A 15,671-nucleotide genomic window follows, 5' to 3' on the forward strand; every position below is an offset into this window, starting at 1 on the left:
ATAGTAAAAAATTATCACTATAAAGAAAAGTACTCGTTAGTTTTTTGAAAATTAAAAACAATAAAGATTATAATTAAATAAACAATCAAACCAAAAGTCAAACTAAAATTCCCTATATAAACCAAGGGAAAAACTGAGATAATTCAGAGCGATACAATACTCAAAGTGGAAAGCATCTCGATTGCTTTTTTTAATATCTAGTCACAGCATACTCCTAGATCTGGAATTTTATCTAAATATTTTTTGAAGTGATCTATTTAAGGGTAATTCTGCCAGTTTTACCTGAACCAGTATATCTAGGTAAGTGCAAGCTTCAAATATTTTATTTATTCTGAAGTTTATAATTTTTTTTGTATTGTCTACGTATTCTTTGCTTTGCAGTTGTCTACACAATCAGTAGGCATCACCATAATAACGGTGAATGTATAAATGAAGTAAAGAATGTGCAACTCTTACTAAACTTAAAAAATAACTGATAATGAAAATTGAATATATTTCTTAGTTAATGATTGGAAAATAGAATTATAATTAGTATCGTTTAAGTAGTCAATGCTCTTATGCTAGTGGGATAAACATTTTTAGCAATAAAGCGTAAGCTATTACAATACTTCGGCTATTTTAATTTTTAGGGAACGCTAAGAGGAATAATATCGTAATTACAATACTTTGCTGTTGTATTTTGAATGTATTTACTTATAAATGCTCATACAAATTAAATATATATTAATAGGGTTAATAAGTTGTCCAATAAACGTGCAAAAGTGAATTTGTATGCTATCTAGCGGCGATCTGTAAAACTACAACCTTCTTGTAGTTCTAGCAAGCGCCACTAGATAGCATGACATTACTTTCGCTGCACTAAATAAGTCAATTCTCCCCTTCAACTTTTATTAGACCTTCAAGTTTAACCAAATGTAAATCGGTTACTTTTGTAGTGCAATTTTATTTTATTAGTTCCAATTTACGAAAACCGGCAGTATACAAGTTGATTGGTAAGCTTAACGATAGTTAAATACGTTTAGATTATTAAGTTTCATAGAGATTAAAATAAAAATTAATATTTTTGTTTAGGGCGTAATATGGTTTTTAAATGTTTTCTGCTGATTATGACTATTTTAGAGGTCTTGTTTCAACTTTATTATATCAGTTTAGAGTCCAAATTGCATTTAAAAAGGTCTCAGTACTAAAATAAAAACTGGTTTATTTACAAGATGGTTTTAATGTAACATTTTCTTCTTTATCCAATTCCCTTCGCTGGCTCGAAGATTATATGGTGGCCCTTCATAGCAGCATGTCCTCACATAAGTTGTGGTAATTCGTTTCCATTTCTGCATTCCAGTCAATTAATGTTCTTCTACGCTATCTTATGTCAATGTTCTACTACGCTATCTTATGGACCTGTTCTTCAGATAGTCTTATTTATTATTTATTAATAAGTCCAAAGTTATACAACTTAAGCGAAAACTTTTTCCATATAATGTAAATTTTTCTGTTGTCTGAAAAATTGTTTTTAATGTGATTTGAAAATTCAATATCAAACATGCTTGCTTATTCTGTATAAATTTCTAAGCACAAAGAACTATTTTTAGTTAAACTAATAATTTTTTAATTAATTTTCATCAAAATAAAAAAATGATAATATTAGTACTATTTATGAACTCAACGTAAGGTATACCCTCAATATTAATCTTATATATTGTATTGAATACGATACAATATAAGAATTGTATATTGTTTAATTAAATATATATTATTGGGGCATTGAGTTGTCAATAAATGTGCAAAAGTAAATTTGTATGCTATCTAGCGGCGATTTGTAAAACTACAACCCTTTTGTAGTTCTAGCAAGCGCCACTAGATAGCATAAAAAGACTTTAAAAATGTTCTTATGTGCAGCTTTACTTCTGAGGTTTCAGTTTACACTATAACCTCCTAACTACAAATGAAACGAGCTATCATTGCTTTATTGGATAATGTAGTAAATCAAAATATTTTTTTAAGTATGATTAGGCATCATCGGCAAGTGAACAATTATGGTGAGATGTTCCAAGCAAGATTGCTTTAAAGGTGTTCTATTCTATCAAAACCGTCGTTTTATTCAACAACGGACCAAGAAATTAAAAGGTAATGTTATTATTTTTCACAAATTTTCTTCCAGCATTTAACAGCGTCATTGTGCTGAGGGTTGCATAAGTTGAATTTGTTTTATTGTATTTGTACTAGCGAATGTGTTCTTTGTACATATGTCTTTAATTTTTCCACCGCTCTGACCAATTTAGGTATTAACAGTCTATTTTATAAATATTACTGATGACATAAGTGTTGTTAGTTTCGGTATGTGCACATATCCTGTTCCCATTTTGTTGGTCCTAATTGCGGTTTTCAGGCCCTGTTTCTGGAAAAGGTTACATAGTTTACATGTCTCTTTTCCGATGTGCCGATTATGTTGTATCGGTGTTGGTCTTGGATGGGCAATTATTGCTTGTTCTAAGTAATTGTTTCTTAATGTAAACCATTATCTTTAGCTATTGTTATCTTTGATTAGAGATTTGAGAAACAATGGTAAGTGCTTTCTTTCAGGATAGGTGATGTGTACGTATTTTTGTGATTTTTATTAGGTGATAGTCTTAATTTGATGTTGGAATCGTGTAATCGGTTTTTGTTTTTTCTAAGTACGTGTGTCGTATGTTTTTGTTAATGAAGTCTATCGTTTTGTTAACGTAGTCTGAGTGTTAAGATTATGAGTTACCTTTATCCGCTTTACTTTATACGTGATTATTATATCTTATTTTATTCTTAGATTATTTGCTGTTCCTAGCACCTGATAGGCTGCATAGTTCTGTGTCTTCAGTTTTGTATGTATATTTTTGATAGTATCAGCAGCTAAGTGATTGCGTGTTCTTGATTATCATGAATTTGATGAATAAGTGAATGTTACTGCCACTCCTGCCTGGTTAGTTAGATGTTCATTGTTTTTGGTGTGGATTATTATTTTTGAGAGTATTTAAGTCCTTTATTATTAGGAGTTGTGAATGTTGGTTTGGTGAAGTTCAAACGGACACTAAGCAAACACAAAAACCCTAATTTCTAGCATTTTCATTTGTCTTTTAAGATTTTACTTATTTAAGTAATTTTTAAGTAATTGTAATAATTATTTCCCTAAACAAATCAAAAAAATACAATTTTGCCTCTTCTGCTTAAATTCGCAGCCCCCCCCCCTGAATAATAGAACTCTAACTTAGCAATTAAAAACAAATAAAAATGCGCTTAACGTACCAAAACCTTTAAAAAGTACTAGGTTTCGTAGTTTTTATTTCATTATTTTTTCAAAATATTTTACGATTTAGTTAACTTTTGAATAACCACCATATAACCTTCCCCACTGTCAGCAGGTGGTGTGCGAGATGGGAGCATGGCGTAGTAATACTTTATCGCTATGGACTAAAGTAAAATCTTTGTTGGCTTGCTGCTCAGTAATGCTGAGCTATCATGTGGAAGTTGGAAAATGTTCGATGGATCTTATCCTCTCTATTCTGGAGAGTGAAGAAGTCAAGGAAATCTACCTTCCACTTGGCATTTGGAAATGATCTTCAGGTAAGCTTATCCATCATTTAGTACGTTTAAAGTATTACATCATAAACTAACACCTTTTTTATAGTGATTAATGTTTTCATTTGAGTCGGAATAAGTAATATTTCCACTTTCGTAGAAGATAGGTTAAGATCAATTTACATGTACAACGTGCTGTACCCATTTTTAATCAAATGAAACTTTTTCAGTCAATTTAAATCTTTAATTAATATTATTAACTCTTTCTTTGATTTTTTTGGGGAGGGGCTTAAAAGTTTTCTTTAATGGAATAAGTTTAAATTGTATTCAAACGTTGTTTATAAAAATATTTTTTAATTTTTTAGACGACTAAACCTAATTAACAGTAAAATAAAGTTATTTTACGAATAAAAACTTTGTACTTTTAGAGTGTATTTAATTGAATTTTGAATTGATTTAAATATGTATATTTTTCGCATTTGTGCTCTCCAGAGTGTTTATTCATGTTAGAAAAAATTTACTTTTACTTTCGCGAAATTCAGCAGTAATACAGTCTACTACTTCTACAACAATATTTCTTATTGTGGTAACACTTGTAATAATGGTAGAGCCAATGCTTGAACTGTCATTTTTTTACATTTTTATTCCTTGCAGTTGATTGTTTTGAAACTAGTCTTTGTTTTCTTTTTTTTGTTAGTTTTACCTTTTTTAGCACTTCTTTTTGCACTTTATAATTGAAACATATATTTTTTTTCTTACAATTAAATATGTAAAAGAATAGAGATGCAAATAAATAATTTTTTTAAAAAAATAAAAGGTTTTTTCTTATTCTCCTACTAGATCATAATTTTCTTAATTTTAAAGTAAAAATATCATATAAGATTGGAACATAAATATGCATATTATATATTACAACTAAAAACCTTTGGTTGGCTTTGATTCAGTTTTACAAAAATTAAAACGTTATTTATTCTGACTCAAAGGAAAAGATAATTTATCCAAAAATACGATTAGTTTATGTTGCAATACTTAAACGTTTAAAATAATAGATAAGACTATCTGTAAACAATCCCACACAGGCAGAGAGGTAAGTAGAGATTTCCTTGACTGCTTCATTCTCCAGAATAGGTTTAATGAGAATCTCCTAATATTTTCGGTTGCTGGATGTGAAGCAGGGTCCACAGAGATAATCATTTCCAGATGAAAGCTGAGCATTACTAGGCTGCTACTTGGTGGAGTAGGGTAGGGAGAATAGTTGCTTTCCGACCGTCAAAGTGACATCTCTCTAACCATTACACTACATCATGGTTTTAGGGGAGAGAGGTGATGAATGTTAGACTAGACGGTAAGATATGTTGGAGTGACGAGCGATCTACTCCCTTCGTCACTCAAGTCGTGCTGAAGAAAATTCGCTCGTGTTGGAGTATATTTAGGGAGACTACTGCATTGCTATCTGGTGGCAAATATTTACGTTTCCTTTTGTATTTTATTAATTTATATAACATACATTTCTTTAATAATAAATTATAAAAACAATGTCTATGTAAAAATAGGACGTAAATAAAAATATTATTTTTAACTTAAAGGTTTTTATTATTGAAGAAACCTAATCCACTAAATAATCACAATAAGACAAGAAAGAAAAATCTCTAACCACATGTAACTTTGTGATCAACACAGTAGCAAAGTAGTGGCTCTTTTTACAGGAGAGCTTTACACAACTACCAAAATGGAACGAGGCGACTAGCAAACGTACCTGAGAAATTTCTCATATTAACCATTAAATAAAATTCAAGGGCTAGATAAGGAATCTATCTCAGTACCACAATACATTTTTTGATCAATATAAATGAACGAAGTTTAAAGTTACAACGCCGACATGTACATTTAAATAAATACTTTTAAGAACTCGGCTTCCTTAAATTAACAGTTACTCGTCTAAAATATATACAGGCGAAACTGGAGTGCTTCCTGCCAAACAGGGTCATCGAATTAAGCCAAAATGAAAAAGACGGAAAACACCTATCCAACTGCAATTCTTTATCATTTAGTCGATGATTTGTAAAAAAAATATATTTGAAGTTTGAAAATGTAATGTAAATTTTAATTTTGTTATGTAGGTAATTTTAAGAATCATTACCTAAAACATGTAATTGAATTTAAAATGTTTTTGTAAAACGAAAGAAAAAAAATGTATAATTGGTAGCAAAATAAAGAATTATCTATAAATGATTAAAAAAGTCATGTATTTTCTCTTTCCCATAGTCTTGTTATTTTTATTATATTTGCAAAGTTACAATTAAAAACAAAGTCAAAAATGACTGAAAATGATAAGAGGCAAGTGATGTAAAACTAAAAATTCCGTTTACATTAAACAAAAAAATAAAATAAAGAAATAGTAGTACGAAAAAATGACATCAGAGAGCGTTAAAAAGCAGAAAAAAAAAAAGTTGAAAAAATTGCATCAGAAAGACGTAAAACAAAAAAAAAAGGAAATTTAGTTCACATATTTGCCACCAGGTAGCAGCACTTACTGGACTTGTTTACTATGTAAACAAAATTTAGTTTACATATTTGCCACCCAGGTAGCAGCACTTACTGGACTTGTTTACTATGTAAACAAAATTTAGTTCACATGTTTGCCACCAGGTAGCATTTAAACTGTTTATATACAACTGTCAAACAAGATGTCTCCTCAGTACGACTGCAGAGTCGTACTCGTGTGGGGGGGATTATGTCGCTCGTCGCTCCAAAAATATCTAATCCAGTCAAAACACCTCTCTCTACATTAAACAATCTGATAATATGTCATGGTTAATGGTTAGGGAGATGCGTTCACCGCGACGGTCGGAAGGCAAATATTCGCCCCACCCGGCCCGGCCCGCGCCGCGAACTTTCTTATATACCCTCTAGATGACGTCATATCACCATGACAACGGGCTCCCCCCCCTACTATTAGTTCCAACAGCTGTCACTAGATCGCTCGTGCTGTCTGTTTTACCTCTCGTAGCCTTCCTTGCACACTCTCAAGACTTTGGCAGCCATTGTTGTAACCTTGCTTAATGCTTCTTACACACTCTCACGACTCTGGCAGCCATTGTTGTAACCTTGCTATCTTCTTACACACTCTCAAGACTTTGGCAGCCATTGTTGTAACCTTCCTTAATGCTTCTTACACACTCTCACGACTCTGGCAGCCATTTTTAACCCTTTTCTATATTTTCTTTTAGTTTCTAAGCAATTTTTTCATTTTTTATTTAATTTTTCAAATTACTGAGAGATTAAAAGGGAAAATAAATACAATATTGTTATAAATAAATCGTTTATTATTTATTTTTTAATTATTGATACATTTTTTTACAATAAATTTTATAAAATCTTTACAACCTCATATTTAACCACGTTGGTGACTCTTTAGACTAATATAGGACTTCCTTTCACCCATATTTAACCATGCTGGCGACTCACAAGACTTATATAGGACCACCTTAATCATACTTATTACCATGTTAGTGACTCACAAGACTTATACAGGACCTCTTTAAACTCACATTTACCCATGTTGATGACTCTCAAGACTTATACTGGACCTCCTTAAACTCACATTTAATCATGTTGGTGACTCACAAGACTTATACAGGGCTATCTTACACACATATTTAACCATGTTTGTGACTCTCAAGACTTATACAGGACCTCTTTAAACTCACATTTAACCATGTTGGTGACTCTCAAGACTTATACAGGACCTCCTTTCACTCACATTTAACCATGTAGGTGACTCACAAGACTCACAAAGAACTTCCTTAAACACACTTCTAACCAAGTTGGTGACTCACAAAACTTATATAGGACCACCTTACACACACTTAACCAAGTTGGTGACTCACAAAACTTATATAAAACCACTTTACACTCACTTTTAACCAAGTTGGTGACTAACAGGACCTATAGAGGACCACATTACAATCATGTTTATCTTATTTTTTACCATGTAACTTGTATCCTATTTGTTAATTTTGTCAATATATATTTAAAAAAATTAAAAATATTTCATTATTAAAGCGAAAACCTCGAAAAAAATATGTAAACTTAGCAAAGGTTTCACTTTTTGTTTTTTATGCATTTTTTAAATTCTAAAGGAACAGGTGTGCTTGGAACGTAGAATACTTTTCATTTTTTTTTTTTTTATAATAGATTGACAAAAGTAAACAAATTAATAAATAGGTTGCATGTGAAGCGGTAAAAAAAATAAGCTAATAGCGAGTATAAGATAGTCCTATATAAGTCTAGTAAGACGCAAACAGGGTTAAATATGAGTGTAAGTTGAACCTATATAGGTCTAGTGAGTTTCTAACGTGGTTAAAAATAAGGAAATTTCGTCTATAGTTACTGAAAAGATTGAGATTTTGACTTCGGTGAATAAATAACGAAGCCACAGATAGATGTTCACACAGTGTAGCCGCATTTGAAGTTACAATTGCAAAATGAATGGAAAAATAAAAAATTCTTGAATAATTTTAATGCAAATATTAAGATTTCTGCTAGTACATTCAATTACAAAGCAAAAAGTGGAATGTTCACACCGGGATATGAAGTTACGTCTGAAAAATGAATGTATAAACATTCCAACATTAATGAAAAAATTAGGAATTCTCGTCTAGTTTGAAAGGGAAGTTTGAGGTAGGTTACCTAATATTATTAAATAAGGTTCCTTTTTGTTAAATCTATATCTGTTGATTTAATGACCTTAGTTATACTGTTAATGTAATATAAGTAGTCAATATTATGTTCAAGTATAACTCGTTCTACAAGCGAATTAAGCTTATCGTACTCACCTGAGGTTATTGTTACGTCCGCAGTATGTAATACTATTTGTAGTTTTCAACCATCTGAGGTAGAATAACCAGATTAGGGTAGGCAATTCCACTTCACTTACGCTCCCGTGCCTCACTACACTTACTGCTCAGACAGTGTAATAGAGGTTACGTGGTATTAGCCAAAATGTTAACGAATTGTCAAACATTTGTAAAATTTATTAATTAAAATAATTGAAATTTAGTACTTGTTAAAATGAATGTTTTTTTGTGTTTCAGTTCTGGACAAGTAATATTTTAGTACTGAAAAGTTAGAAATGTATTTTGTGCGGAGGAGGGGGAACGAAATTTAAAATATGGCATTTTCACTGCGAAATAATTATTGTTAAATGAAATATGGATGAATATGTCAAATGAGTAATATGATTAATTTTTCTCCTAATTACACTGGAACTGTATTTTTCACCGGTTTCTGTATTTGATAGTAATTATTAAGACCAGGGCTAGATTGTGTAACCTAGGTCGATCTATTGTAAAAACCTGAAGCAAAAATGATTAGAAAAGGTACATTACTCATTACTCATAATTTCTCTAGAACACTTATGTTTCCGTATTTAAAAGTTAATTTTAAGACCAAGGGTAGATTATGTAAGCTATATCAATCAATTTTGGGAAACAAGAAAGAAAAACCATTGGAAACGTGGATCAGCAGTCTTCCTGGAGACAGTTTCTTCTATATCCAATACAATCAAGGATTGACTTTAATATTAACTATCAAATGCAGAAACAGCAGCATTACAATGAAATTAAGAGACTATTTCCACTTTTTCCAATGGTTTTTATCTCTTGTTTTTCAAAGCACAACAATCCAAAATTTACCAACTTGAATTGACATTATTATTAACAATCAAATACAGAAACAGCAGAATTCAGGGAAATTATGCAAGAACTTCAACTTTGTCCAATAGTTTTTACGCTTTCTTGTTAAAAAAAGATCGAACCTACATCGAAATTAGAAGACCATTTCTACTTTTTCCAATGGTTTTTACTTGAATTTCAAAATAGAACGACCAACTTGTACTATCTAGCATTACCCTTAATATTAACTAACAAATGCATAAACAGCTGGATTCATGTGAAATAAAGAAATAAATTCAACGTTTTCTAATGGATTTTACTTTTCAAAATAGAGCGACATCAACATATCTAGCATTGACCTTATTATTAACAATCAAATACAGAAACAGCAGTACTCAGGCGAAATTAGGCAAGAACTTCAACTTTTTTCCAATCGTTTTTACTTTTTACTTTTAAAAAGATCGTTCCTACGTGTACATTGTAACATCAGCCTAAATAAATATCTAATACAAACAGGAGTTTTCGTGTGAAATTAGAAGACGATTTCTACATTTTCAATGGTTTTTGGTTCATAATTTTAAAAAAAGTTTGAACCTACATGAAAATTCTTACGCCGGTCTTAATATTAACTAACAAATACGAAATAGGAGTGTTCGAGTGAAATTAGAAGGCGATTTCCACTTTTTCCAATGGCTTTTACTTCTTGTTATTCAAAATAGAACAAGCTAATTTGCACATTCTTGCAATGGCTTATCAAACATGGAAACAGCTGGATTCATGTGAAATAAAGAAATAAATTAAGCTTTTTCTGATAGATTTTACTTTTTATTTTTCAAAATAGATCGATCCTACATTTATAATTTAGCATTGACTTTATTATTAACTATCGTATACGAAATCACTGAATTTCAGTGAAATTGCGGACCATTTCCACTTTTTCCAATAGTTTTTACTTCTTGATTAAGAAAAGAGATCGTCCCAATATATACGAGGGTCGTTTGAAAAGTCCGTGCAAAGTCAGAGAGATAGCACTACTGGCGCGTATCGAGGTTATGTTTAGTTAGTAGCATCTCTTGGAAGAACACACACCAAGTTTCAGCCAGATCGGTTTATTTCTTTGTGTTTGGCATTCGTTTGAATCGAGGAAGTCGAGTGATTTTCAAAAAATGGACGAAAAAGAATTTCGTGTGTTGATTAAACACTACTTTATGAAAGGCAAAACGCCTCAGGAGACTAAAGAGAAGCTTGATAAACATTATGGTGACTCTGCACCTTCGATTAGAACAGTTTATAAGTGGTTTCAAAATTTTCGGAGTGGCCATACGGGCACAAGTGACGCTGAACGTTCTGGACGCCCTGTTGAGGTTACTACTCCAGAAATCATTGATAAAATCCATGATATGGTGATGGATGACAGAAAAGTGAAGGTGCGTGAGATTGCTAGTGCTGTGGGCATCTCGAATGAACGGGTACATAATATTTTGCATCAACATTTGGACATGACAAAGCCATCCGCAAGATGGGTGCCGCGATTGCACACGCTTGACCAAAAACGAAATCGTGTGAAGTGTTGCAAGGACGGTTTGCAGCTGTTCCAGAAGAATCCGCAGGACTTTAAGCGTCGTTTCGTCACTGTGGATGAAACATGGATACATCACTACACTCCTGAGACCAAAGAACAATCTAAACAATTGGTTACCAAGGGGGAATCTGCGCCAAAAAAGGCGAAGACCGTTCCTTCGGCCGGAAAGATTATGGCGACTGTCTTTTGGGATTCGCAAGGAATAATCCTCATCGACTATCTGGAAAAGGGTAAAACTATTACAGGTGCATATTATTCATCGTTATTGGACCGTTTGAAAACCGAGCTGCAAGAAAAACGCCCACGATTGGCCCACAAAAAAGTCCTTTTCCATCACGACAACGCACCAGCTGACACCTCAGCAGTTGTGGTCGCAAAATTAATGGAAATAGGGTTCCAACTCGTTTCACATCCCCCCCTATTCTCCAGACTTGGCTCCCTCGGACTACTATTTGTTCCCCAATATGAAGAAATGGCTGGCGGGAAAAAGATTTTATTCAAACGAGGAGGTGATTGCAGAAACGAATGGCTATTTTTCAGACTTGGACAAATCCTATTATTCGGAAGGGATCAACAAACTAGAGCAGCGTTGGACGAAGTGTATAAGCCTAAAAGGAGACTATGTTGAAAAATAAAAAAGGTTCACCCCAAAAAATTAAATAGTTTTTATTTTTGCACGCACTTTTCAAACGACCCTCGTATAATGTATCATTAGACTATATAGTAACTATAAAATGCAGAAACATCAGCATTTCAATGAAATTAGGAGACCATTTCCACTTTTTCCAATAGTTATTTCTTAATACTTAAACATCTACATTCTTACATCCTTAATATTAACTATCAAATACAAAATATATTACCATACATACATCTCAGTGAAATTGGGATAAAAGTTCAATTTTTCCAATTGCTTTTTACTTTATTGTTTTTCAAAAATGATAGACTTTACAATTACAATCTAGCATTGATCATAATACTAATTATCAAATAAGTAAAATTAGACGGAAATTGACTTTTTCTATAGCTTTTTACCTCTTACTTTTAACAAAAGATCGTACCTATATGTAAATATTACCATTGGCCTCAATACAAAATTCAAATACTAAACAGGAGCGTTCGGGTGAAAGTAGAAGACGAATTCTACTGTTTCCAACGGTTTTTACTTTTTGATTTTCAAAACAGATCGACCTAACATATGCAATCTACGATTGCCTTTAATATTAACAATCAAATGCATAAACAGCACCATTACAGTGAGAAATTATGGTAAGAGACTATCTCCAATGGTTTTTTAAACTTTTTTAAAGGTTTTCTTTTTTATTCCTTCCACTCTCACTGCTACTTCTAACCTTTTTTCAGGTTTTCTTTTTGATTCTTTTTTTAAATTAAACGCTTTTTAACAATAAATCTATACAATCATGTTAATAAAACATCTTTAACAGTTTATTTTTATTTTTGAAAATTATTTCTTTCATCCTGTTGTCTGTTCGCTATCGAAGTTTTTTGAACTTTATAATTTTTTTTTATTTGAGATGAAAAGGAGAATAAATAAGATTCTTTTTAAAATTTATATATTTTTTTTTTATACAGCAAACAAATTAAGCATTTTATTAAAAACAAAGAATTTGCAATTTGAAGTAAAAATTCTAACATTACATTGTGAAATTAACATGCATATTACATACTATATTAACTACAAACCCTTATACAACTGTCCTACCGGACTGTTTTAATAACACTTGTTTTATTAATTGATTCTTCACAAAAATCTCCTAGGATAGATGATTTACGTCTATTTCACTTGGGCTTCTATTGATGAACAGTTTTGCAGGCAGTACTCCAGTATCAGAGGTATTTAATCTGAAAATCAACATTATGTACAATCAACAATACTTATGTACTTAAAATAATAAGATTTTACTGAGTTTAGCTTGAATTAAGAATCTAAACAAAAAAAATCATTTATAATAATTGATTATGCATTCATAAAAATTGAATAAATGTGACTGCAATAAAACTAAAGCAAAGTTTAAATCATTTTTTAATGTTCCTAACCCTTTCTTTCAAAGAAAATGAAATATATTTTCAAAAACATATTTATTTATCAAAAAGATTACTCAGACTGAACAATACAACAACAAACATGCTACTAATATTCTAGTTTTTTGTTGTTTTTTTTAATAATATAACAGAATTTAAATCAAATTAAAACCTTTCAGAAAAATTTAAACTTTTTTTCAGCTACAAAGATAAAAATTTATATGAAAAAAGTATTAGTTTAAGTAGTATTACTCTGAACGTAGTAAATAATGGACAAGAATACTTGAAGAACAGTCCCACAATTAGAGAATCTAGTTTAGTTTATTATCAAAATAGAATGGATGCGAATTACCTCGTAAATACGGTCGTACTTGCTGAAAGTATAGAAGGATCCTTCAAAATAATGAAATGGGTTATAATAGCGGAAGACAACACGCCAAGCTACCTATTTGAGATACTTGACTTAATTGATGCAAAAAGTTCAGTTTTGAAGAAGTAAAAAGACCAAATTATATAATTAATATTCTGAATGGGCAATCTGTACAACACTAATGTTTAAAACTTAATAATTCACTTCAGTAAACCAATTTGATCACAAAAAAGCTTTAAGATGATAGAGAATCATTAAAAGTTAAGCAGAAGCACTTTTTTTTTAAACTTAAATCTACGTTCCAAGTTCATGTATCTTCTTGATAGTTTAAATTTAGGCAAATCACTGCACTTCTAGGTATCTAATCTATTACTGTATACTTTATTATTTATCTTTAGATAATACGACATATCTTAACTGAGAAACAACATGCTATAAGCAGAAAACATGTACTTACTATTGCTGTAGGTGTTAAAATGTGTTAAACAGCAAAAAATGTCATCAATGTTATCAACCCAGCCATTTTTTTGGATTGAACTAGTTCAGAATTACCATTAGAATGTCGAAAGAACGCTGAGAACAAAAAAAAACATTATATAAACTATTATTTATACCATTGTTTTCATTGTAATTTACAAACATTTTGATAAAAAACAATTTTCAATAAGTTAAATCTACTAGTGCGAACCTTGCAAAATCCAAGGTCCATAATTATAGGACGTTACTTAACTTTACATTATTAATTTAAATTTCATGGAGATTACTCTTCCCTTTAAATGAGAGAAATTTGAATATTTACGTGGAAGTTCATAATTCCCCAAAAAATAATCGTAATTTACAATTTACTTTTACAGTAATAAAGACGAAAGGAATAAAGTATTACCATGTTGCGAACTAAATCTACCTACCTATGACCATTTTTATGAAACAAAATAATGAAATGTAAAATCAACTTTTTAAAATTACACGCTTACACTTGAGAAATGCATCTACTATCAACTGTCTTGGAAACATGTCAATTTCATAAGCACTTCTAATCACATCAACTCGTAATTCAAAATAAAAGTATACTCAAAAAATATTGCTTACCTGCAAGAAGTCATTAACGCAGTAATGAAGCAAAAACAAGTTTTTTAATTTCCTAGGAAGTTATCGCTTAATGCAAATAGATAATACAATCAGTTTTCTAAGCTATGTAAAGTTCTCGCTCAGTTACAGCAGCATCAACTTAAAACTATCAGTCCTAAGTAAAAAAACATCAAATTATGAGGTATCCAGTGAATTTTAAACCGGAAGTTTTGTTAGAGGAAAACTTCTTTTTAAAATACTAACTTATCATCGTGGATGAAGAACATTTAATAAATAATGCAAATTATTACTGTTGCTACATGATTAAGAGAATATTTAGACAAAACCGAATAACCTATTTACCCCATTGCCGTACCTGACAGTTGTTTGGTCAGGTTATTGAATGTTTATTTTAAGTGTTAAGTATATGTTCATGCTACCTAGCGGTGATCACTAAAACTACTTCCTATGTGATTACCTCTTTTTAGTTCAAGCAATTGCCGCTAGAAAGCACTGGCATGATCTTAATACGTCAATTTTCTTTCCGTTCCTAATTTTAACGTAAGAACAGAATGTACAGAATTTCTAATAAGATTGCCCAATTTCTTTAATTTAAATATTAGGATTTCAATTTCTGATTTAGTCTTTGATTTAAATAGAGCAAATACCAAAGTAATATATTTATAAATTTCGCTCTCTTCACAAGTATAATAGAACCTATCAATCGTAAGAAAGTATTTTAATAATTATGGGACGATAATTTTGGCACAACAAGCGACGAAAATTTTTAATAAATCTCCTTAAGATGTATTGATATTTCACTCTTTACAAGTAATGCAACTAAAATTTCAATAATTAAATTGACTATTGACAAAATATTTTTATAAGAAGTTGAAGATGTGGAGTAAAATGTTATCAACAAATCTAACGTTGTTCCTCAGCCATTCTAATCCATTGTATCCGTCAATCAACAGTAAGACTTCAATCTTTTGCAATTACTTTATACCTACTAATATGAAATACATTGAAGGTGATAACAGATTGGCTCAAAGGTGACTTCGTACTTAAATGCATTGCTGTCAAACTTTTATCGGATGACAATATCGCTTACTACTTACTAAAAACTTCACTCAGCTCGATACCGAAATTTAAATTTTACTATTAATTTTGTCTTACCCTTGCCAAAGGAAGACTTCTCAATCTTTTCTGCAGCCTATCTTTTAGATTATTCAATACAACATTTTTCATTTATTTATATTTCAAATATGTCCAATATTCAGTCAAAATAACGAAATTCATGTAAAAGTAATGAAGATTATGCTTTTTTCCTTTCTTTATGAAACTCTACATCCAAAATTGGTTGAACTAATGAGTATAATATGCG

General features: G+C 30.9%; 2 long non-coding RNA genes across 2 annotated transcripts; one reads left to right on the top strand and one right to left on the bottom strand.

Annotated features, from left to right (window-relative positions):
* Nucleotides 1-1,659: 1,659 nt before the first annotated feature.
* LOC141451352 (uncharacterized) lies at nt 1,660-5,128 on the top strand. The gene is made up of 2 exons (XR_012456704.1): nt 1,660-2,124; nt 3,393-5,128. It is a non-coding gene; the product is annotated as an uncharacterized lncRNA (long non-coding RNA).
* A 6,762-nt stretch (nt 5,129-11,890) lies between these two features.
* LOC141451351 (uncharacterized) lies at nt 11,891-14,676 on the bottom strand. The gene is made up of 4 exons (XR_012456703.1): nt 14,552-14,676; nt 14,309-14,462; nt 13,677-13,792; nt 11,891-12,669 (listed from the first exon to the last, which is right to left on the bottom strand). It is a non-coding gene; the product is annotated as an uncharacterized lncRNA (long non-coding RNA).
* Nucleotides 14,677-15,671: the final 995 nt, after the last annotated feature.

This window comes from Rhodnius prolixus, unplaced genomic scaffold, assembly GCF_049639745.1.
Source record: "Rhodnius prolixus isolate KJV_2025 unplaced genomic scaffold, Rpr scaffold_8, whole genome shotgun sequence".
NCBI lineage: Eukaryota > Metazoa > Arthropoda > Insecta > Hemiptera > Reduviidae > Rhodnius > Rhodnius prolixus.